Here is a 24320-nt window from a genome sequence, read left to right as displayed (position 1 = left end):
ATTGAAGTATAGTCAGTTAAAACGCATCAGTTTCTGGTGTGCAGCATTGTGTTTCAGTCACGCACATGCACACATATATTCCTTTCCATATTCTTTCTCTTTATAGGTTACTACAGGATGCTGGATACAGTTCCCTGTGCTGTGCAGAAAAAACTTGTTGGCTTCACCATAACTCTTAATTCCTCTATAATTTATTTTGATATATGGGTTTAGATAGAAACTTAACGTTTTCCTAAATGGTTAGCCGCTTGCACTAATACCACTTAATAATCACTCTTTCCCCATTGATTTCAAATATGTTTTCAAAATACCGGGAGAAAGGAGGCTCTGCCCCTACTCACGTACACCCCACGGGACTCGCCTCCTCCCGCCCCACAGTGGTCTTTCTGTAGTCAAGACATGTATGACAAATCTCCGTGCTGAGCCAGCTGGAAACACTGGCCAGGAAGAACTCCCAGGGCACCTTCACCTGGGAAACACAGGCCTGGGCTCAGGTCCGAACACCACCAACCCCACCGTGGGGAGGGGTCGTGCTGATGCACATGGCTGCCCTGGGACCCCAGAGTCCCAGGAAGGGGCTAGAGTGACAAGCCGCTAGACACGCTGAACACCTCAGAACCACAGAAGGTCTCTGGAGTTGTGCAGAAGCCTGGGTGGGGTTCAGAATTTGGATGCTCCCCCCTCCCCCGCCTTGCTGGAATCTGGAGGCAGCGATGGGGGAGGTGGTGCACGTGGGAGGGGAGGGGGGACAGCCTGCGCGCACACACACACACAGACCAACATCCACAGAGAGATGAAGGAAAACCATCACAATCATGAAACGAGATAGACTACTGGACACAAACGATAAATGCTGGAGAGGCTGTGGAGAAACAGGAGCCCCCTGCACTGCTCGTGGGAATGAAAACTGGTGAAGCCACTGCGGAGGACAGTATAGGAATTCCTCAAAAACTAAAAATAGACTTACCATATGATTCAGCCGTCCCACTCCTGGGCATTTATCCAGAGGAAAATATAATTCAAAAAGGTATATGTACCCCAACGTTCACAGCAGCACTATTCACAACAGCCAAGACATGGAAGCCACCCAAATGTCCATTTATAGATGGCTGGCTAGAGAAGTTGTGGTCTATTTATACAATGGAATACTACTCAGCCATAAAAAAGAATAAAATAATGCCATTTGCACAACATTGATGGACCTGGAGATTGTCATTCTAAGTAAACTGGGCCGGAAAGAGAAAGAAAAATATCATATGATATCGCTTGTATGTGGAGTCTAAAAAAAAAAAAAATGAACTTTTCTACAAAAGAGAAACAGACTCAGAGACATAGAGAACAAACTCATGGTTTCCAGTGGGTAAGGGGGTGGTAAGGGATAAATTTGGGAGTCTGAGATTTGCAAATGTTAACCACTATATATAAAAATAGATAAAAAACAAATTTCTTCTGTACAGCACAGGGAACTATATTCAGTATCTTATAATAACCTTTAATGAAAACGAATATATGTCTGTATATGCATGACTGGGACGTGATGCTGTGCACCAGAAATGGATACATTATAACTGACTGCACTTCAATTAAAAAAAGCTCTGGAGATCTGCGACACAACAATGTGAATATACATAACATCACTGATCTGTATATTTTAAAACGATTGAGGGTAAACTTTTAAAGCAGGGGTACATTTTATACTATGTGTTTTTTACAATTAAAAATTTAAAAATAAGAAAAACATTTAAAGAAAAAAGTCAAAATTTGGGGGCTTGCTTTCTGAAGTTGCCTGGCTCTGTTCTGTGGCACTTTTACTCAGATTTTCTTTCCTTAAAAAAAAAAAAAATTAAAATCAATCCCCAAACTCCAGGAGAGGGAACCAGTCAGTGGGAAGGAGGTCACAAGAGAAACACAAGACTCTTTCCAGCAGAGAGATGGCGAAGGCCCATCCTGAGGGCCAACGAACGGAAAACACCCATACCACATGGATCCTCGTGGAATTTCAGAACAAACAAACAAACAAGCCCTGAAAGTGTCCGCAGGAAAAAGAGCCTTCCTGCCCTCACGGCTCCAGGCATGACCCCAGCAGCAAGGCTGGGAGTCAGAGACTGAACAGGCCTTCGACTTCCTGAGGGAAGACACTTTCCACCTGATCTGGAAGCTACTAGATGGGCCCTGAGCAAAAGGAGGGGTTAGCCAAGAGGGAGGAAGACACCGGACGGGGGGCCTGGGCCCCTGCAAGCAACGGACACTGTTCTGGGAGGGCAGCCCTGGGCAGAGCCAGTGCAACCCACACTAAGCCACAACTGGACACCCAACAGGTCCTGCGTCGTGTGACCACGTGGAAAACAACCCGGGTACTTTCTGGCACAGCTGATGAAGCATTTGGAAAAGAAGGAGGGTAAATACATTAAAGATCAAAAACCAAGAAAGCCTCCTTAAAGCCAAATCCAGCACAGGAACTGTGAGAAGGCACCCAGACAGCGTCCCCAGGGGAGTCAGGTGGGCAGTGCATCCTCGGAGGATGAGGAAGCCGGGGTGAGGGCGATCGGAGGTACCAGCCCTGGACGGGGTCGGTGCAGGAGAGACGGGACCCCAGGAGCTCAACCCGACTGTGGCCCAGATGGGTGTTTCACAGGCCCCCACAAAGCGGCTCCAGGCAGGAGTCCAAGAGCACAGCACCCCCACGGCTGCGTCCATGCTCCGTCTCGCCGGTGAGACCCTGAGGCTGGCACAAGCCCGTGAGGGGAGACGCCCTGCTCAGGGGGTGGGGTGGCTGACCTGAGCTCTGGCCCATCCAAACCCGCGCTCCCTACTGGGAGTGCCGTGTGGTCCTGCAAACTGGGACTGATAGGCAGGGAGGGCCGGGCATCCTTCCAGCTGGTCCTCTCAGCGGGGTGAGCGCTGTGTCTGCTCTGGCCTTAGGTTCTGAAAGGCCTTGCTCCAGCAGAGCAGGCGGGACGTCACTGCAGGGTGAGGGGCCCAGAGAACTGCCACATTCCAGCTGCCAGGGTCACGGGAGGCCCGCCAAGGCCTCCGTGAGAACATTCCTTCCGACGTAGCAGACCAGAGCAGCTACTGACCCAGCTGCAATCTACTGAAAGCCAGCTCTCAACACAAGGGTTTGTTAAAAAATACATAGATAAATAACATTTTAAAGCATCAGACCCTTCCTGAGCCAGGCAAAGGCAGTCCTAAAAGACCCCAGACGTGGGCAATGCTGCCTTCAGGGCTCAGTGATCAGTGCCCTCTCCCCACACCTCCCTGCAGGACTGTGGGGTCACAGCCAGGGTGGGCTCTGGGCAGGTCACAGCGTCTACCAGACTGGGTCTGAAACGCCTCCTTTCCTGGGCTGCTGGGGGAGGGGCAGTCACAAAGGGCCGGGCACACCACACCAGCCATTGCCCACACACAGGTGCCCAGGTCCCCGGCCTTCCTGCAGCTCAAGTCCTGGGTCTAGCAATGTGTCCCTGGAGAGCTCCCCTCTCCCTCCCTCCTGGGCAGAGCCGTCAGCCTACATCACAGAACATCCAGGAGAGAAGCACAGGCCTCCACCGGCCCCTCCCAGCAGGGAGCCTCGGCCCACTGACCGTGGACTCTGCTCAGACTCCCGAGGGCTTGGATGCGGCGGCAGAGGACGCTGGTGCCTGGAACCCTGCACAGGCCCCTGGGAAGAGGATAAGCACTGGGAGCGCCTTCCGGGAACGGGGGTGGGGCCTGGGGCGGCCCAGCAGGCCCCAGCATCCAGCACCCCCCGGTGCCCCGGCCATGCAGAGCCAAGCGGGTGCTATAAATAATGAATACCCCCGGGCTCCAGGCCCTCTTCAGTTTCCTCCTCACCCAAGCTGAATTATTTAATTCTCTCGGATCCCACACAGGTACAGAGGACTGCATGTCAAAACCACCTGGAAGCCCAGCCGACTCCGCGGCTGAGGGCCGCCCAGGGGGCCGGGCTCCAGGTAAGGAAGAGCACGTGCTTTCTTGTGGCTTCATTACTTTAAAGTTGGGATGAGTGGACTCTTGCCCACTCTAATGCTGTGAAGCTTAATTAAAAATACGAGCCTAAGGGTGCAGCCACTGCGGAGGACAGTACAGAGGTTCCTTAAAACACTAAAAATAGACCTACCATGTGATCGAGCAATCTCACTCCCGGGCGTGTACCTAGAGAAAACAACTCAGAAAGACACCTGCACCCCAGTGTTCACAGCAGCACCACTCACAGCAGCCAAGACACGGAAACAGCCCAAGTGTCCATCGGCAGACGGCTGGAGGAAGAAGCTGCGGTGCGTTTATGCAATGGAGCACGACTCAGCCACAAAGAGAGCAAGACAATGCCTTCTGCAGCAACACGGACGGACCTGAAGGCCTTCATTCTAAGTGAAGTGAGCCAGACAGAGAAAGAGAAAAGCCACATGATAGCACTTACGTGTGGATCTAAAAGAAAGGACACAAATGAACTTGTTTACAAAACAGAAACAGACTCGCAGACACAGGCAACAAACTCACGGTTACCAGGGGTAAAGGCGGTGGGAAGGGACACACTGGGAGTCCCAGGACTGCACCCCCTGGGGAGGGATGGAAATGCTAGCTGTCTTGATCGTGGTGGTGGTTTCATGGGTGTGCACATCTATCAACATTCAGCAAATTGTACATGTGAAATACGTGTAGTTTGCTGTGCAGGGACTATACCACAATAAAAATGTTAAAAACAAAACAAAACAAAACAAAACCATGAGCAGAAAGTTTGTTACCAAGTGAAGCACAACCCTGTTTTCACTGGGGGAGAAAACCTGCACTCAAACAAACAGGTTACTGGCCCCGAGGCCTCAGCTAGCCCGGCCTCTGCAGGACAACACAGCCCTCTGGAGGCCACGGAGGAAGGTGTGGGTTTGCGTCTCACTAATGCACAGCGAGGAGGGAATTTAATCTGTGGCCTGGAAACCCACTGGGCGTGCAGGGCCAGCACGAGGACTGCGGTCTCACCAGCAGCTGGGTGAACAGGGACCAGCTCCCCACAGGGCCTTCCATAAAACCGGTAAGACCTGCTCTCCAGAACCAACAGCGCCAGGGTCCCGCTGCGGACAGTGCGTCCTGCATCTGGGAAGATGGACGACCCTCGGCTTCCAGAAAAGCAGGTCTCGGTGCGATAAACAGCCTGGCGGCTGGTTAGTAATCAAGCTTCATTCTCCAGCAGTTCGGAGCTTTTAGGATTCATTTCTGCATTTGCTGTTTTCATGGCTTTTTCCTGTTTTTCAAAACTTACACTTTTTTAAAATTGAAGTGCAGTCAGTTACAGTGTGTCGATGTCTGGTTGCAGCACCATGTCCCAGCCGTGCACATACACACACTTCTTTGTCTTCATGTTCTTTTTCATTAAAGGTGATTACAAGATACTGAACATGGTTCCCTGTGCTGCACAGAAGAGATTTTGTTTCTCTCCCCTTTTCACACACAGTGGCTAAGCTTCGCAAACTTCAGCCCTCCAAGGCACGCCTGCCTCCCCTCATCTCCAGTGACACAAGACTGCAGAACTTCCACTGTGTATTCACTTTGCCAGCGAGGGCCCCGAGGGCCGCAGCAGTGAGGCTTGAGAATCTATCATTTCTACCAAAGGGATTTTTCAATCCCAACAATGTAAAAATAAGCCAATGTCTCATTTAATTAGCAATTAGTATAGTATTTGCTCCTCCTCCAAAGTAGGTGTAAGAACATCAGACTCTAAAACTGGCCCAGAAAGCCTGTCATCTGGGTCTCCTCGAGAAGACACCGCGGGGAGAGCAGCGCAAACAACCTTGCACCCTTTGGCCAGTATCTTCCCAGTTCTTAAAGCTTTCTGTGGTTTGATAATTTGCTTTTGCATATCTTGGGGTTTTTCAGGTTTTGTGACTCCACAGTATGCTTTTGATTATCGGTCACCCTGTTTTCCAAGCATATTAACCCATTACTGTATCTGTTTGCTGTAAACTGATAGTCAAGTAAGCTCAAACATGTCCTAAAAAGAATGAAAAAAAGAAAAAAAATCTGCATTTTCTTACCCCCATCTCAGCTTGAATGATTTGATGACTTCTTTTACATACTCACGTTTATTCTATCGCAACTGACTGTAGTTGTCACCTTTCCAATTACGGCTTTCCTCTTGCTGTAGCATCCTGCTTCTTTTCTATTTAGAGTAGACCTTTCGACGTTTCTGTTGCACGGGTTTGGTATTGCTGAATTCCTTTTGGTTTTCCTTGTCTGTGAGATTCTTTCTCTCTCCCTCTAGGCTAAAGGATAGCCTTGCTGGGTAGCGTAGCCTCGATTGCAACTTTTTCTCATTCAGAACTTTGAATATATCCAGTTCCTAAAGATTTTCATAACCACATGCATATATTTGGTTCCAGGACTAGAGCTACAGACCCAAAGGTCATCACACATCTACGTAATTATTCAGTTACACACACACAAGGGCATCCTCATATGGTTCTACTTACAAAAAATAAGCTTTCTCTTTACGTATCGCTGTGTATACAAAAAGAGAAAACCTTCCTCTCAGCAGCAGTATCAACTTCTAACTTAAATTCAGCTAGAAAATTCTACCATAAGAAAAGCAAGAATTTCTGCAAATGTTAACCAGTATGCATAAAAATAGATAAAAATAAATTTCTTCTGTGTAGCACCGGGAACTATATTCAGTATCTTGTAATAACCTTTAACGAAAAAGAACATGAAAATGAATATATGTCTGTATATGCAGGACTGGGACATTGTGCTGTACACCAGAAACTGACACATTGTAACTGACTGTACTTCAATTTTTAAAAAAAGAGAGGAAAAAAAATCAGTATTTCTAAAAATGAACAGGAACAATACAAACAATAAAACACATGCTGAGCTTTGGGGGGAAATTATGAATAAAACTAAGAAATTCTTTGGTAAAAATATGAAATAAATAAAATAAAATAAAATATAATCTCAGAGGCCAATAAGCTCCTTCCATACTGAGCCTTCCCCGGGTAACACTATAAACTCTGGATAAGACACAAAACAACGACCCAAGATGGATACCTGAGAGCACCGAAGAGCAGGCGGACTCTGGAAGGGAGTGGCGGGCACTGGTGCATTCCCCATTCCCACAGCTTCTAGGCGGAGGGACGCTCAGCCCACACCATGTGGACCAGCTAAAACGTCAACAGGAAAAACAGGTCTGATAGCCTGCAGGGTTTGAGGCAACCACTGCAACTGAAAAGTGAGTGAGGAATCCTGAAAAGGAGAGCACCAGAGAGAGAAAGCCCCAAATTCTGTAAATGTTACCCAAATCTCCAGATGACCCACGAGCTATGCATGTTCAGTGGAGCAGCCTCGGAGCAGCTCAGCCAAGAAAAAGAGAACTGAAATAAGATTTGAGCTGCTGCCAAGAGCTGCAGTTTTCAGTTTGACTATAACTGCGCTGCATACTAAAACAAACACAAACAAACACTCTTCAGAGGAATATACCAGAAACATCATTCTCTACAACACAACTTCACAATGTCCAGGACAGAATCCAGAATTATTCACAAAAATTAAGAACCAGGAAAGAGTAAGCCATTCTCAAAAGAAACCACAACCAGAGAATAACCTCAAGGTGAAGAGATGTTGGAATTAGCTGCTTTAAAATCCTCTGCCAGACAAGATCTAAACAGACATTTCTCTAAAGAAGACATCCAGATGGCAACAGGCACATGAAAAAATGCTCAGTGTCACTAATTATCAGAAAATGCAAATCAAAACTACAATGAGGTATCACCTCACACCAGTCAGACTGGCCATCATTAAAAAGTCTACAAATCACAAATGCTGAAGAGGCTGTGTTGAAAAGGGAACCCTCCTACACTGTTGGTGGGAATGTAAATTGGAGGACAGTATAGAGGTTCCTTAAAAAACTAAAAATACAGTTACCATATGATCCAGCTACCCTATTCCTGGGCATATATCTGGAGAAAACTATAATTTGTAAAGACATATGCATCCCAATGTTCACAGCAGCACTATTTACAATAGCCAAGACATGGAAGCAACCTAAATGTCCATCGACAGATGACTGGATGAAGACATGGTATATATACACAATGGAATACTACTCAGCCATAAAAAAGAATAAAATAATGCCTTTTTTTTTTGCATTACAACATGGATAGACCTAGAGATTATCATATTAAGTGAAGTAAGTCAGAGACAGACAAATATCATATGATGTTGCTTAAATGTAGAATCTAAAAAAAAAAAAAACAAATTTTATTTATAAACCAGAAATACACTCACAGACACAGAAAGCAAACTGTGGTTACCAGTGGGGAAAGGTGGGGGGAGGGATAGATCAGGAGTTTGGGATTAACAGATAGATACACATTACTATATATGAAACAGATAAACAACAAGGACCTACTGTATATAACACAGGGAATTATATTCAATTTCTTGTAATGAGCTGTAATTGGAAAAGAATATGAAAAAAATATATATATGAGACTGAATCACTTTGCCGTATACCTGAAACTAACATTGTAAATCGATTACACTTCAATCAAAAAAAAGAATTAAAAAATATTTAAATCTTCTGCCAGCACAACTATACTCAAGGATGTAAAAGAAAAGATTCTCCTAATGAATGCACATTTAGAAAAACTAAGCAGAGAAACAGAAACCTTAAGACAGAGTTAAATGGAAATTCGAGAACTGAAAACCACAATATACAAAATTTTAAATTTCACATGAACAGCAGAATGAATATGACACGCAGCAACACGGATGTCCCTGGAGAATGTCATTCTAAGTGAAGTCAGCCAGAAAGAGAAAGAAAAATACCATATGAGATCACTCACGTGCGGAATCTAAAAAAAAAAAAAAAAAAAGAACATAAATACAAAACAGAAACAGACTCATAGACATAGAATAGAAACTTGTGGATGCCGATGGGGCGGGGGGGGTGGGAAGTGACAGATTGGGATCTCAAAATGTAGAATAGATAAATAAGATTACACTGTATAGCTCAGGGAAATACATACAGGATCCTGTGGCAGCTCACAGCGAAAAAAAATGTGACAATGAATATATGTATGTTCATGTATGACTGAAAAATTGTGCTCTACACTGGAATTTGACACAACATTGTAAAATGACTATAACTCAATAAAAAAGTTTTTAAAAAAAAGAATGAATATGACAGAGGAAACAGTCAGTGAACTTAAAGGCAAATAAATAGAAACCATCCAACCTTAAGAACAGACAAAAGAGAACTTTTAAAAGGTTCACTTCAGAGACTAAAGAGACATTTTCCAATGGTCCAGCGTACATCCTGGAAGGGGAAGAGAGAGAATTAGGCAGAAAAACAGACTGAAGAACACATGGCATAGATGACCCCAAATTCGGTGAAAAACAAATTTACAGATTCAAGAAACTCAGTAAACCCCATTTAGGATCAATGTCACTAAAGCTACACCGAGGTACATCATAATCAAACAGATTAAAACCAAATGTAAGGAGAAAATCTTGGAAACAGCCAAAGAAAAACAACACATCACACACGAGGACCCAACAATTCAAGTGACTGCTGACTTCGCATCAGAAACAACGGGATCTAGAGGTCTTAGCCTCTAACTGGTTAAAAACAACAACCAAAAACCCTGCCCAGCTATAATTTTACACACCAAAAACATCCTTCATGAGCAAAGATAAAATCAACACATTTTGGATTAAAAAAGTCCCAAACTAAGAGAAATACCAGCAGGGCAGTTCTAAGAGAAATGCCAAATGCTAAAAGGAAGATCTTTAACTGAAGAGAAATTACACCAGACGGAAGCTTACATTTCAAGATGAAATAAACAGCACCTCAAAGAGTGAACCTCAGTAAAACAAGAGAAAAGAGTTTTAAACTTAGAAAAAGATACAAACAACTGAAGTAAAAAAATCGAAACACTGTCTCACTGGATGTGCAACATAAGCAGATGTAATCATAGCAGGGCCCACACTACCAGGAAGAGTTCCTGGGATGGACGCATACGTTCGCAGGATCTCTGGATTACATGTGAAGCTGCTAGAATATTAACTCCGAAGACATTAGGAAAAATTCGGTCCACAAGAAACCTGCACACAAATCTTTGCAGCAGCTGTGGACGTAACTGCCAACACCTGTTGAACCAAGATGCTCCTCAGTGGGTGGACAGATAAACTGTGGTACATCCAAGGGATGAAATACTATTCAGCACTTGAAAAAAGTCACGAAAAGACATATCAAACCATGAAAAGACATGGAAGAACTTTAAATGCACATTACTAAGTGAAAGAAGACAATCTAAAAAGGCCCCATGCTATGCAATTCTAACTCTGCGACACTCTGGAGGAGGTAAACCTGTAGAGACAGTGAAAAGATGAGTGGTTGCCGGGGGTGGGGGGGGGCGAGATGAACGGAGCAGGAGATTGAGAGCAACGCGACTACTCTGTATGATACTTAACAGTAGGAACACGACACCACACGTTTTCAAAACCCACAGAGTGCAAGACCCAGAGAGCGAACCCTGCCGTAAATTAGGGGCTCTGGGTGATAATGATGTCAATGTAGGTTCACCGACTGTAACCACAGCGGTGAGGGATGTTGATGGTGGGGGGAGGGTGTCGGTTGGAAAAATATATGAGAATTCTCTGTATTGTCTATTCAATTTTGCTGTGAAACTACAACTGCTATAAAAAGAAATAAAGCCTTTGTTTTTAGAAAACAAACAAAAAATGAAAAAAAACTAGAAAAAATTGTTGGATAAAATACTAACGTATGCTACAACATTTATGATCCTTGAGAACATTATGCCAAGTGAAAGAAGCCAGTAATAAAAGACCACATACACGATGATTTCATTTGTATGAAATGTCCAGAACAGGCAAATCTATAGAGACATAAAATAAATTAGTGGTTGCCCAGGGCTGATGGGAGTGGGGTGTTGGAAAGACATGGGGAGTGACCGCTAATGTGGGATTCTTTTGAGATGATAAAACTGTTCTAAAATTTGTTGTAGTACTGGTTGCACAACTCTGTGAATATACTAAAACCCACTGAATTGTACATGTTAAATGGGTGAACTGATGGTATGTGAATATCTCAATAAAGCTGTTATTTTTTTAAAGTAAAGCTTATTTATTTTTTAAGTAAAGCTGCTAGTTTTTAAAAGTAACTGGTTAAGCCCATGCCATGCATACTTCAAACACCAGAATGCTGAAGAGGTCGTATTAATAGACTTCTGGAGGTAGTGTATGACCAAAGGCAGACTCTTCATAGACATAATTCAGCAGGAAGACGTACCATAAACAACCACCTGCCTAACAACAGAGCCTCAAAATACACAAAGGAAAAACTGACAGAACGAAAGAAACAGACGATTCCACAATCAGTCCTGGGGAGGGTGAAGCCTACGGGTGGAGCCCACGCTTAGCACGCACAAGGTCCTGGGTTCAACCCCAGTGCCTCCTCCAAAAATAAATAAATGAATAAACCTAATTACCTCCCCTCTCCAAAAAAAAAATCACAGTTGGAAATTTTAACAGCAGTTTCGTGGCAGGTGGTAGAATCAGATCCAAAAAAAAATTGATATAAAGAAACAGAAGTGCTCAACAGCACCAGGGACCGCCTTGCCGGAAGATGTGCAGACAAGCAGTGTCTAGCGAAGCACGATGAGCCGCGCTTGAGCTCTCATTTCATCTTAACTGTCTGTCTCCTTGGAGCCTGTAGGGATCTCCCAGAGGTCTGAAACCCTCCTTTAAGTCTTCTTGGAGAAGCTGACCAAGGCAATCTGCACTGATGCCTTTTTCCTTCTTAACATCCTTTTCCAAACACGAAGAGTCATTCAAAACCATTCCACTTCTCCAAAGCACAGTCACCTTATTCCTGCCTCCTAGACTCGAAGTGTCTGTTCCCCAGAGCCCAGGCAGTTACTGACGGGGAGCCCCTCAGAAACGTGCTGAGGGCCAGTCACCAGCAACCAGCCGAGGTAGGGCGGATCCACGCATGCGGGGTTTGAGTGTTCAAAGCACAACGCAGCAAAATCGGGCTCGTCTGTGTCCCCACGTGGCCTCACAGCCGTGGACACCTGCAAGGCACCTGTCACTCTTAGCACCGAGCAGCAGCAGAGGCAAAGGTGCGAGCCACGTCCCCCACTTTCCCCAGGAGGCCATTGGCTGCTGAAGCCTCCGGCCGTTCTCCGGGGCTCAGGCTTGGCAACACTGTAGCTTTTCAGCAGTTACCTCTTAGAGACCTGTACGACCGCGGGCAATGTAAGTGACCATCATACAACGGCCCCCAGTGGGCCTGAGGACCAAATCGGCGGGGCGGCTGCGCACCAGAAAGCCTCCTTGCCTGCACGAAGCCATGTTGGGGGCTCATGTTGCCACACCCTGAGGATCGAGGGACACAGCCCTGTCCCTCCAGCCGCCTGCAGGCAACACAGTGCTCTCTGCACCCCAGGAGCAGAAGGATGATCAGGACCAGGCTGGGGCGGCAGGGGGAACAGTACAAGGGAGGAGGTGCCTGGAGCCGCTGCACAGACCATGAGAGGGGGTCAGGCACAGCTCATCTGTGAAAGGGAAGAAAGAAAAGCAAGCCACAAAGCAGTATGGCTTCACTGACCACGCCTCACTCACTCACGGCACCTGGGACACTGCAACCAGGAAAGCAGACCAACTCGCTCAGTCTGGAAGATCAGCACATCCCACTGGATGGCGCAAGTGCTGCGGGGAGAAACGGAGCAGGAGGGGCGGGGGGCAGGCTCACAGCTTTAAACGGGGTGGCCTGGCGAGGCCTCCCTGAGAACGCGGCCGTTCCTCATGCCTGCAGGTACCGCTGCTGGGCTGCACACAGGCCGGCGTGAACCCCCGAGTACACCCCTGCCTGCTTCTAATGCCTGACACTCCTTTAATGCGGGGGGAAAAAAACCCAGAAACCTATTGAATTCCATGCTATGAAAGAGAAGTATCTGATGGTTTGGGGAAAGCTGGCACGCAGTGCTCCATGTCTCCTGGCCATCCTGGCAGCACACGGCTGACGGTGGGCACCAGTTCCTGGGCGCAGAGGTGGTTATCAGACAGCACTCGTCCAGGCTCGGCGGCCTGCGCCTGGCGGTCTGCCGCCTGGTCTTAGGTCCTGTGGCTGAAACCAGGCGCCCACGGTACACCGGGACATTTACACGAGACAATTTAACAACGACAGACACCTCAGGGACTCCCCCAGTGAGGCGGCACGGAGCTGAGCCTTACCCTCGCACCGTCCACGCTGAGCGGGCAGGGATGCTCTCCAGCTCACCTGCCCTAAAAAAACGCTAAAGAAATTCTTCTGATGTAAAGGAAACAATACCAGAGGGAAAACTGAAATTTCAGGGCTAGAGGAGGAGCAGCAGAAATGACAAATAACCATGCAAACACAAGAGCCTGCTCTTCTCCTTTGGAGTTCCTTTGAGCAGTATGTATTACGGCAGGAAGTGAGAACTGTGACACCGCCTGGAGCAGCTCTGGATGTATGAAGACACATAAGTAAAGGAACTGACGTGGTGGTGTCGTTTCCATGAGGACCTGAAGTGGCACAATCTTATTTCCAGGTAGACAGAGAAAAATAAAGCATGAATCCTGTAACCTCTAGGGTAGCCACTGAAACAGCCACCCAGAGATACATGGTCAAAAACCGAGTGGTTAAAGTGGAATATTGAGACCATGGTCAGGCAACAAGCTGGGAGAATCCAGCCAGTAACACGCAGTGTCCTTCACGGTGGCAGATGGTAGCTGGACTGATCAGGCGACCGTTCTGAAATGTATAAAAACATCAAATCACTATGTTGCACACCAGGAACTAACAGTGTGGGAGGTCAGCTATACTTCAAGCCAAACAAACAAGCAAGTTCACAGAGAAAGAGGTCAGAGCTGTGGTTATCAGAGGAGTAGGGAGGGGGAACTGGATGAACGTGGTCAAAAGGTGCAAACTTCCAGCCACAGGGAAAATAATTACTGGTGCAACATGATAAATATAATTAACAAAAACTGCTGTATGTTATATGTGAAAATTGTTAGGAGAGTAAATCCTAACAGTTCTCATCACAAGGACGCTTGAGGAATCCAGAGCCTCTGGCGTCTGCCACCGCAGCGAGCAGCAGACACAGCCTGACCCCCAGCCAGAAAACACAAGGCCCCGCACCCCAGGTCTTCGTACTTCAGCTCCGACAGCCCAGGACGTCAAGTCCAGCTTTCAGCAAAAAGCTGTGAGGAGCATCTGCAGCAACGTGGATGGACCTGGAGACCGTCATTCTGAGTGGAGTCAGCCAGAGAGAGAAAGCCGTGTACCAGATGACGTCACTCACGTGTGGAACCTAAAGACTGACAATGAACTCATCTACAGAACAGAAGCAGACTCATAGACACAGAGAACAGTCTTATGGTTACGGGGGACGGGGGTGGGAAGGGACAAACTGGGAGTCTGAGATTGGCAGGTACACACTACTATATACAAAATAGACAAGTAAGTTTCTACTGTACAGCACAGGGAATTATATTCAATTATCTTGTAATAACCTATAATGAAAAAAATGAAAACGAATATATGTATGTTCATGTATGACTGAAGCATTGTGCTGCACACCAGAAACTGACACAACATTGTAAACTGACTACACTTCAATTAAAAAAAATTTTTAAATGAAAATTGAAAGACAAAACAATGTTTTCCTAAAAAGAAAGGTGGAACCAACCCTAACAGGTGAGTGGGCGGCGGCGGAGGCGCACCCCGCACGGCTGCCCTGCGCCACACCGATGCTGAAAGAACCAGCCCGGGAGGCCTGCTGTGAGATTCTCTTACGTGGCGTTCTGGGAGAGGCAGAAGTGGGGTCTGCAAACGGGGGCAGCACGTGTTTCTGGTGACAGAACTACGTTCACATGGTGGCGACAGTTACACAAACCTGCACGACTTAAGCCCCTGGAGCTGCACACGTGCCTGCACATGTAAGTCCAGTTCAGTGTGAGCAATTTTCTTTTAAAGGGATGGAGGTCACTTTCCTGAAACCTCTGCCTTCGACCCCTGGAGGCAAGGGAACACCTAAGGTCTAGTACATGTTGGAATGGGAAAAACAGAAAAAACACAATGAATTTCAGTAAATGATCCCCCTGCTGCAGGTTCACAAACACTAGGGTGTGTACTGCCCGCTGCAGCTTGACTCCGAGGGTCGCCACTACCTTCCCACGGGGCTGGGCCTCACGCCCTCTGAGCAGCAAACTGCAACCCCTCCCACCCGGCACACAGTCTCAGAACCTGGGGGACCTGGGGCGGGACCAGCCCCGGGACATGGAGGTGGGCGGGTCCCCTCCTTCTCAGAGGCCACCCTGGAGGCGAGATGTGGGTGCAGACACATTCTGAGCAACAGCCGAGTAACCCACATTTCTCTGTTTGAAATGAGAGGCCAGAGCTGGCGCTGGAGCCCAGAGGGAGGCAGGCAGAGCAGAGGCCTCCCTGAGGCTGATGGGGTGAGCCCCAGCACCTTGTCATTTTACGGAGGGCAAGTTCGTGAGCCGCCACACCATGAGGCCAAATAAATGGAAAACTCAGGGTTTGGAGCAGAGAAAGGCTGAATGCAGGGCCGAGCAAGGAGGGTGGGGTAGCTCATGCCCAAGAAAACCCCGAAGTCCCCGAAGGGACTCAGCAAAGCCAGGCAGGTGAGGAAGCGGGGGGCAGGGTACGTGATCAGCTTGTGCACAGACGGGTTGACATCGAAGGAGCAGGGCGTCAACAGAGCCAACCGCCAGGCGCCATGAAGGTCTGGGGGCCACGTCATCATCGAGTGGTTAATTTCTTCCCTTTGGTGGTGGTTTTAAGCACCTGAAAAACTCTGGAAATCTGCATGAGAAAGTATGACTTGGGTCGGTCAGAGAGGAGCTGCAGCAGAGGACCTGGGGGAGGGGTCTGACCTGGGAAGGCCCCACGGGGTCCTGCAGGGTGACATCGTTAGGTAAGTGTCATCACTGGTCACAGAACCACTATAACTTCATTGGTGAGCTAACTGGAGCATCTGATTCTCTATCAAAGCCAGAAATTCCAGAAGAGAATGCATATAAACGCTCTTGTTTTCTTTCCCCAAATGTCTGTGATCCCAATGTTGAGGCAAGGGGATGTTACACTGAGGGCTCCTTGTTCCCACAGTTGTCCAAGAACAGACCAGGGTCAGCCCGAGGGGCCCTGGTATTGCTCCAGGCCCCACACCTGCATGGCAGGAACAGTGCTGGCAAGACACCCAGGGAGGCAGGCAGAGCTAAGGGCATGAGCTAGCTTTTCCTTATCAGAAACAAGCAAACAGTTAATAGGCACAATCTTGCTAGTCACTAAAGAAACTGAATTAAAACAACTTAGGCAAGAGCCACAACACAGCAGGCTGTACGTGAGCTGCTTCCACCTGCCTGGCACTCTGGGGTCGGGGCTGACCCTCCCACTCCCCCCGCACGGAGCGGGAAGGATGTTCTGCCCAGAGATGCCACCGCACACTCATCCCACCAGCAACATGAAAGGGCTGTGGCCAGACTCGAGGAAAGAAGCCAGGGGGTAAGTTTTACATCCAGAAAGAAAGAAAACAGGAAGGCTGAAGTGTTTCACAGAGCACTTACCCGAAAGCCCCCAACTGCTCCGTAAAGAGTCAGAAGCGGGAACAGCTCAGCACACGAACTGCACGTTTTCAACAGTAACGATATCGCCTCTGTGAACATACTGCTTTCCTTTAAGTTTCCTGCGTTTATCATTTTTTGAAGTGTTTGCACACCTTGCCATTCTGAAGTTTCTTTTTGTGGGACAACTGTTGCAATTTATTTTTCAGTCAAGTGACCTTCAAGGTTGAGGGAAAAAATAAAAACAGCCCTAGAGGATTTTCTTAACACACCCTCCCAGCTGTGCAGGCCCTGGGTCTACTCTCTGTGGACAATCAAGCCGCTGGAGAGATGTCTCAACCTCTGACCCCTCAGGAGGACACTTGCTTTTGCTAAATAATCATTTGATATAAAACTAGTATCTCTTAAGCATGCATCCTGTAATGGGCACACTCCTGAACACTGTGGAATTTAGCCTTGTAAGGGAGGCACCATTATTGTCCCCACATGAAAAGCAAGGAAACTGAGGCACAGAGAGGTTAGGTAATTTGCCCAAAGTCACAGAGCTGGTAAGTGAACGCATACTGAGGTCTAACTGCACAGTTAGAACTACCAACCTTTACATCCTGCCTCATGGCTACTAATTACATGTAAACCCACAAAACAGTTTTGAATAGTTAAAAAAAAAAGATTTTCCCATGAATAGGTGCAAGAATCTGAAATCCAGAATACATGGGAAAATGTCTCTCCTAGCTCTACACCAAACCAGAAGGTCCCAATGTTATGCAAGAATTTTATGTGAATAAACTTAATTAAAAGGAAAGAACATTAACTCGAATAGTCCCTTAAATCAAAAAGCAGTTCTTCAGCCCAGCACTCAGCATCCCAGCCCATTTTTATCCATCTGTCAGGAAACTTTCTCTGCCAAAACCAGGGTGTAACAGTTCTTTTTTGGTGTCAACTATAAAGAAAGTCAGAGAAAATAACACAGCCTACGAATCTATTTAGACAACCCTGAGAACAAGCTTCCCACTCATTATTGTCCCAACTTTCTTATCTTAAATTACAGGCACACAGCTGAGACCCTAAGGGCACATCACACGAAGCTTTGATCTTCTCTGTTCTCTACACATGCTTAGAAGTCCAGAGAATCCAACGTGGACTGATTATCTTGGGTTTCTCCTTCTAAAGAACGAGCCTGTTGTGAAGGTCAGTTCAACACCAAAAGCTCAGTGGCCACAAAAGTGGATTCGGAGTCGCCACGAAGTGATCACCTAAGACGCAGATGGAGCGGGAGAGGAGGGGTGGGAAGGGACAAATGTGGGAGTTCAAGGTTTGCAAGTATCAATTACTGCATATAAAAACAGATAAAAAACAAATTTCTTCTGTAACGCACAGGGAACTATATTCAGTATCTTGTAATAACCTTCAATGAAAAAGAATATGAAAATGAATATATGTCTGTATATGCAGGACTGGGACAGTGTGCTGTACACCAGAAACTGGCACATTGTAACAGACTATACATCAATTAAAACACAAAACAACATAAAACAAAACAAAACGAAACGAAACAACGCGCCAGTGGAGAAACCAGGCCATGGGGATATCACCGTATTTTGCTATTGCAGTTGCTTGAAGTCCATGCCAGACAAAAAAAGTAAAATGTTACCCTCCTGTGCTGATGCAGTTTCCTTGAGTCAAAGGCACTGAAGAGGACTCCAGGGCTCTGGGCGGAGCCAGCCCCAGCCCGACACACATGTGTTCAAGAGCTACTGAGACTCGGCCAGAAGTGTCCACTCAGCACTGCCCAGCGGGCCCCAGGGCGGGGAGGAGCCCAGACACACCAGGCACGGAAAGCTCTACAGACACCTTCTCCCGGGGGTGCCTGCCAGCATCCAGCGTAACCGCGCCCCGCCACTCACCCAGGAACGGCACCCCATACAAGACAGAAGCCTGGGAGGAAGTGCTGGGCCTCAGGAAGCGGGGCAGCCACGTGTGCTCAGAGAGGGGTCCCCTTGGCGGAAACCGGCCGTTCGAGTGATTCTAGGATAAATGCCTTCTTGAAGTGCTGTCCTATTCCAAGTCACAGAATTTCAGAGCCTTCCAGTACCTGAACTCGCCTTGTCCGTTACCTCGACAGGCCTGGGATACATGTCCCCACCTGACAAATGGAGGAAACAAGGCACACACATTCCAAGTGCAAAGACACTTCAAGGAAGACTTGAGCCAGCCTCCCTCTGAGACGAGACTGGGACATGCCCGCTCCACCTCCTCGGACGCGCCCCTCGCCCACTGTGGACGGGGCGACCCTGAGGGAACAGCTCTTACCAAGATTTGGTGCTGTGGCGATCAACGGGTTAAACACACGGCTCCCAGGGGATATTTTGGAGCTGAACAGCAGGTTTCCACTCCTGAGACAGGAAACCCAGGAAGAGCCATTTGGGGTGGTGGATGGAAGTGAAGACAGAAATCCAGTCTGGAATGTGTTGAGTCTGAAATATCTGGGAGGCATGGAGGTGGAACTGAGCGAAGGCAGCTGGATACCTGGCCGGGAGCAAGATGTGAACTGAGGGACTTAAAAAGACTTACACACAAAGATACTTGAGCACTGTCTTCTTTGCAGACAACAAAGCCAGAGAAAATACCTTATTTCATCAAATCCACAATGCCACTGATTCTCAGCCAAACTACCCAGAAAGAAAAACCGATGTCGAAACCAGACACAACGAACATTAAGACAGCAGTGATGATCAGATGCACCCCAGTTCAGAGTGGCTGTGAAATGAGAGCAGCGCATCTCAGAAAAGACGAAGGACAGTAAGCGTTTACTGGTGGGAGGGATTCAGACTGCAGGGAATCCAGGGTGAACCTCTGTTTCTGTAACTTTTTACTCTGAGTTCATTTCAAATGTACAGAGAAGCTGCAAGAACAGCACAAAGAATTCTCGAATACGCTGTCTCCCCTTTGCCCCTTTTAGCACGTCCATGTTACCATTCTCTCTCCCCTTCCCCATTTCAGACTGAGATTCAGACGTTGTGCCCTCTTCTCCCTAAAAACTTCCATATGTATTTACACTCAAGGACATGGTCACAGGACAGTGATCAAACCTGAGAAATGAGACACTGCTAACATACTATTGGGCCGATTCAACAGTCACACTCAAATTCTGTCCACAGTCCCAATAATGTTCTTTATAGCCACCCCTCCACCCCACCACCAGCAGAATCCAGTCCACAGTTGAGCACTGTATACAGCTGTCAGGTTCCTTCAGTCCTCTTTCAACCAGAGTCTTTCTTTGTGTATCTTGACCCTGAAATTTCTGAAGAGTACAGAGGCCAGTTACTTTGTGGAATGTGGTTCAAATGCAGTTTGCCTCATGTCTTTGCACAGTGCGGTTCAGGTTTTGGTGGGCATACCCCAGGCAAGGTGGTCCCTCTTATCAGGAGGTCATCCATGGGATATGAACTTTGACCACTCAGTTAAGAGGTGTCCACAGCAGGGCAGTTATCTTTTATGAGAATTTGAATTAGGAGAATTTTAAGTAGTAAAATCGACAAACATCAAAGTCTGATTTTATGTGTACAATCTGAAATAATGAAAATTCAAAAAGAATTTAAAATGTATCAAGAACTGCCTAACTTCCAAGCCACATCGCTGCAGGAACCATCACCTACTTTTATGCTTTTGCCAGAGAGCAGGACAGACTAAGTATGAATTACACAGGACGCTGCAAGCGTCCTGTTTGAAGCAGTTTTCTGAGGAGTGCTACCAGTGGTGAGAACAGGTCTTCCATGTAGATTATGGGGTTCAGAAACTGGGCATCCATGTTTCTGGCCCAGTCAGAGGGCAAACTCACCCACCCTTGTCCAGATCCTCAGAGAGCAGTGACCTCATCAAAGCCAGACCACAGAATCAGGCACTTGCGCCCAGGGAGCTAGAAGGCTGGGGCTGCCCTCAGCACAGAGGAATCGCTCCCCTGGGGCAGAAGGCACTGCCCTCCCTGCTCTCTCAGGGACACTGAGTCCTCAGTTTGACTCCCTGCCCACACAGGACACGCAGCCCCAGAGCGTGAGGAGAGTCTCTCTGTCTAAGGCCCTGTCATCGTCCTCAGCAGGGAACTGGTGATGCTGCCCACTGCTGTCCGGTTCTGTCTACCTCTGTCAACGCAGCTGAAAGCCAGGAGGCCACGTGGATGGACAGTCCCAGCACCTCCCTCCTCGGGCCACCTGAATGCAGGCGGGTGAGATGTTCTAGATACAGTGAGCTCTCCCTGGGGTATCAGAGCCTGCTCGTCAGATTCTGGGCAGACTGCCTTGTTGACTTTTAAAGAATTTCCAACTTCAATTTATGAAATTCCTGTGCCCTGAAACTAAACTCCACATCAGCAAATGCTCCATTACATTACTTGATATTGGCAAAGTCCAATGTCTTAAGCCATTCACACTATGGCTCACATGGAATTCGGGCTGCCAGATCCCCCACTGCACCTGTCCACGGGTGTCTGGATAGACCACGTAAGTCACACCTCTGAATCAACATGGAAAGTCTTAATTTTTCTTCTTTTATATATATATTTTTTTCTCTTAATGATTTGTCTTTATGTTTGTCAATTGATTTCTTTATTTTTAATGGAGGTGCTGGGGATTGAACCCAGGACCTCGTGCATGCTAAGCATGCACTCTACCACTTGAGCTATACTCTCTCCCCCTAATTTTCTTCTTAATGTACAGAAACGAGCAGTGATGTGCTCGTTTAATGTGCAGTTGTCGAGGCAGTGAGGTATCAGTTTTCAAGATGGGAACCAGGGCGCCCCCCAGCTCAGCGACTACTGTGAGCACCACGTGGAGGAACTTAATTCCAGCACCAAGAACAGAGCCTGCCCGGCACACAGTGAGCGCACAACCAAAATTTAAACACAGCTCATGAAGAGATGGGGGCTGCATTTCTGACCGCAGCACAGCCAGTGGACAAGCCACTCGTGGTGTCCAGGTACAGGGGCAACGCTACCTATGGGGTGAGCCCTCCGGTGGCCAGGCGCCCAAAGCCTGCCTCCTCCCAGCCCCACGCACCCTGCTTCCAGGGAAGTGTGGGGCCTGCTGTAGACGAAGGGGAGCCCTCCTTCACAGCTAGGGACTGGTGCAGATGGCCCAGAGGCCAGCAGGCTTGGTACTCCTCATTCTCAAAGCGAGCCTCAGAAGCCAACCTCTCTCCCTCCGAAGTGACTGAGACAGCCACCACCAGCACGACACTGCAGGAGAGGGACAGTCTGGCCCCAGAGGCTGCTTCAGACTCCTGAAACAAGCCACCCCAAAGCCCTGCCCCCTTCTGGGACCTCTCTGCTTGCTTAAACTAAGACTGAGTCAGGTTTTCCAACACTGGCAGCTAAAAATATAACAGATACCCATTGACAAATACAAAATTCTCCACTAGAAACTTGAAAACCCAGAGATTGTGAAGACTGGCTTCCCGTCAGATCTTTAACAATAACTAGAAATGATGAAACTGATAAACTCCAACACAGCAGAGTCTTAACTTATTAAGCAAAGCAGATCCCAAAGTGAGGTAACTGGGTTACAAGAGCACGTGTCACAGCACAAACGATGTGCCGTTTCCTCTCATGGAAGACAAAATAACTGTCAACACACAACAGCTGGTACGTACCAGAGCTTCCCAGAATCACTGCAGGGCTCGGTTCACTTGAGACCATGCACCAGTCTTGAGAAACGAGAAGGCATCAGCCCTCGAAGTCTAAGGAAGGACAGACAGTCCAGGGTTGAGAGACACAGACAGGGGCAACCAGCAGCACCAGATCCAAGCTCCAACCTCAAGAGGCTAAAAACACAGAATGCTCCAGGAGCCTCTTTTGTCCTTTGGTTCAAAAACAACAACAGTCAGAATCTTTTGGGGGAGAGGTCTCACTGGGATCTCAAGGTTACCCCAAGGATGGGGGAAGGAAAGCCTTCCACTACCACCACCCTCCAAACAGCTCCAGGTAGAGTCTGACCCAAAGTTTTAGCTTCCTGCTTGTGATTAACCAAACTGCTGGCCTTGAGCCTGAATTCCTAATTTGTACTTGGAGCCAAGGACTAAGCTAAGCCTAGATGGAAAGTCCAGTTAGAGCGGGAAGGGCATAGCTCAGTGGTGGAGTAACTGCCCAACACGCACGAGGTCCTGGGTTCAACCCCCAGTCCCTCCATCAATAAATAAACAAACACAATCACCCACCCCCCAAAAAACCAAAAAAAGTTGGGTTACTGCCGATTAGCCTTTTAGGAAATGACCACAGAACCACAGAGCAAAGTGGCCAGGGCACTGGAAACACCCTTCCAGGCTAGAGGCACTGTTCTTTCCAGTCAGGAGCCACACCACGCCCCTGCCTCCACCTCTGAAACTTCTAGAGTTTTTGTCTCCTTTTAGACCCTCTTGAGCCAGGTAAGGAGAGAGGTATTTAGCAACCATCTGTTCATGGCAAGATCCAAAGTAAGCGTCCAAGGGCTCTCTCCCATGTCCCAGTCCCAGTCCCATACACCACATGTGCCATCTTCCAAAACAAAATACAGAACCACCCACTAACCCGCACCGAAAGCCACACACCAGAGAAGGGCAGGATCTGAGCCCTGAAGAGACACAGTACACGTGCAACTCTTCTGTTACTCTATTTCGCACCATCAAATGTTCATAAGGACCAGGGACAAAGAACAGAAGACACAGTGACACAGTTACAGCACGCCATCAGCTGCCAGCAATGATGTCAGCTCACCCACCTGCGAGTAGCCCTGCAAAGCACAGTGTCTGGAATAAATATGAGCTGGAGAAAAAATTTTCCACCAAAGTTTACACAAACTCCTCAACTGAAAAAAGGTTAAACCAGAACTTTCTGCCTATAAAACGTTCTCTTTTTAGCTGGATAATGTTAAATTAATCTGAAGCTCAGGTTCTTTGGAGAAGGCTTGCTATTTCACCATTCTGCAAAAAAAGACTGTGCTCTAGTTTCTACTGAATCTGAGCTACAGGTAAACACACGTCCCACTGTTACACGCCAGTATAGACCACTTTGATTTGTAATAGTTTAAACCACCTCAGATGACGTGTAAACCACAGAAAAGGGCAGCACAGCATGGTGATACCCACTATCCTGTCTTCGCTTTTTTTTTAATATACACTTAAGTCTTTCACATGGTTCATAAAACCGAGAGGCTGTTGACTCAGTATTCTGTTTAACAGGCAGTTTTAACTGTCATTATTTTTTAGTTTTTATTATTTTGGGGGGAAGGCAACTAGGTTTATTCATTTATGTATTTAAGGGAGGTAGTGGGGATTGAACCCAGGACTCCGAGCACGTGCTCTACCACTGAGCTATACCCTTCCCTCCTCATTACTTCTTTTTAAATTTTCTGCTTTAAAAAGCACTTGAAGTCCGATGAGGAAAACCTGGAAATCACCACAGCGGCCTCTGAGGAGCAGCTCCCGGTCGCTCGCAGCCGCCCCGCCCTGTGGACAGGGCCAGCGCAGGGCCCAGGGTCCACAGGGCCCACAGTGGGGCCGCGAGCACCACTCGCCCCGCCGAGCCCTCCAGCTCCGCAGCTCTTGCCCGGACCCGCTCCAGTTCACAGCTTGGCCTATGGCTCCGGGAGCAGGAAGAACCGAGCGACCTTCTTCACTTCCATCCTGCGAGCGGAGCTCCCAGGAATCAGCACTAACCCCAGGGCAGG

At 47.6% G+C, this 24320-nt stretch overlaps 1 protein-coding gene across 7 annotated transcripts in view; it reads right to left on the bottom strand.

Moving 5' to 3' along the window:
• Positions 1-24320, bottom strand: part of NINL (ninein like) — a 73995-nt gene that overhangs the window by 49072 nt on the left and 603 nt on the right. The window contains exon 2 of one of the 7 annotated variants that reach the window (XM_032461683.1): positions 7042-7154. The exons of the other annotated variants lie outside the window; for them this stretch is intronic. The gene's annotated coding sequence lies outside the window, so the exon portion shown is untranslated. The remainder of the gene's footprint in view (positions 1-7041; positions 7155-24320) is intronic. 7 annotated transcript variants of the gene reach the window in all.

The sequence above is a fragment of the Camelus ferus genome, chromosome 19 (assembly GCF_009834535.1).
Source record: "Camelus ferus isolate YT-003-E chromosome 19, BCGSAC_Cfer_1.0, whole genome shotgun sequence".
In the NCBI taxonomy this organism is placed as follows: Eukaryota; Metazoa; Chordata; class Mammalia; order Artiodactyla; family Camelidae; genus Camelus; species Camelus ferus.
Note: the sequence above shows the minus strand (reverse complement) of the source record. Positions and strands in the feature narration are given on the sequence as shown.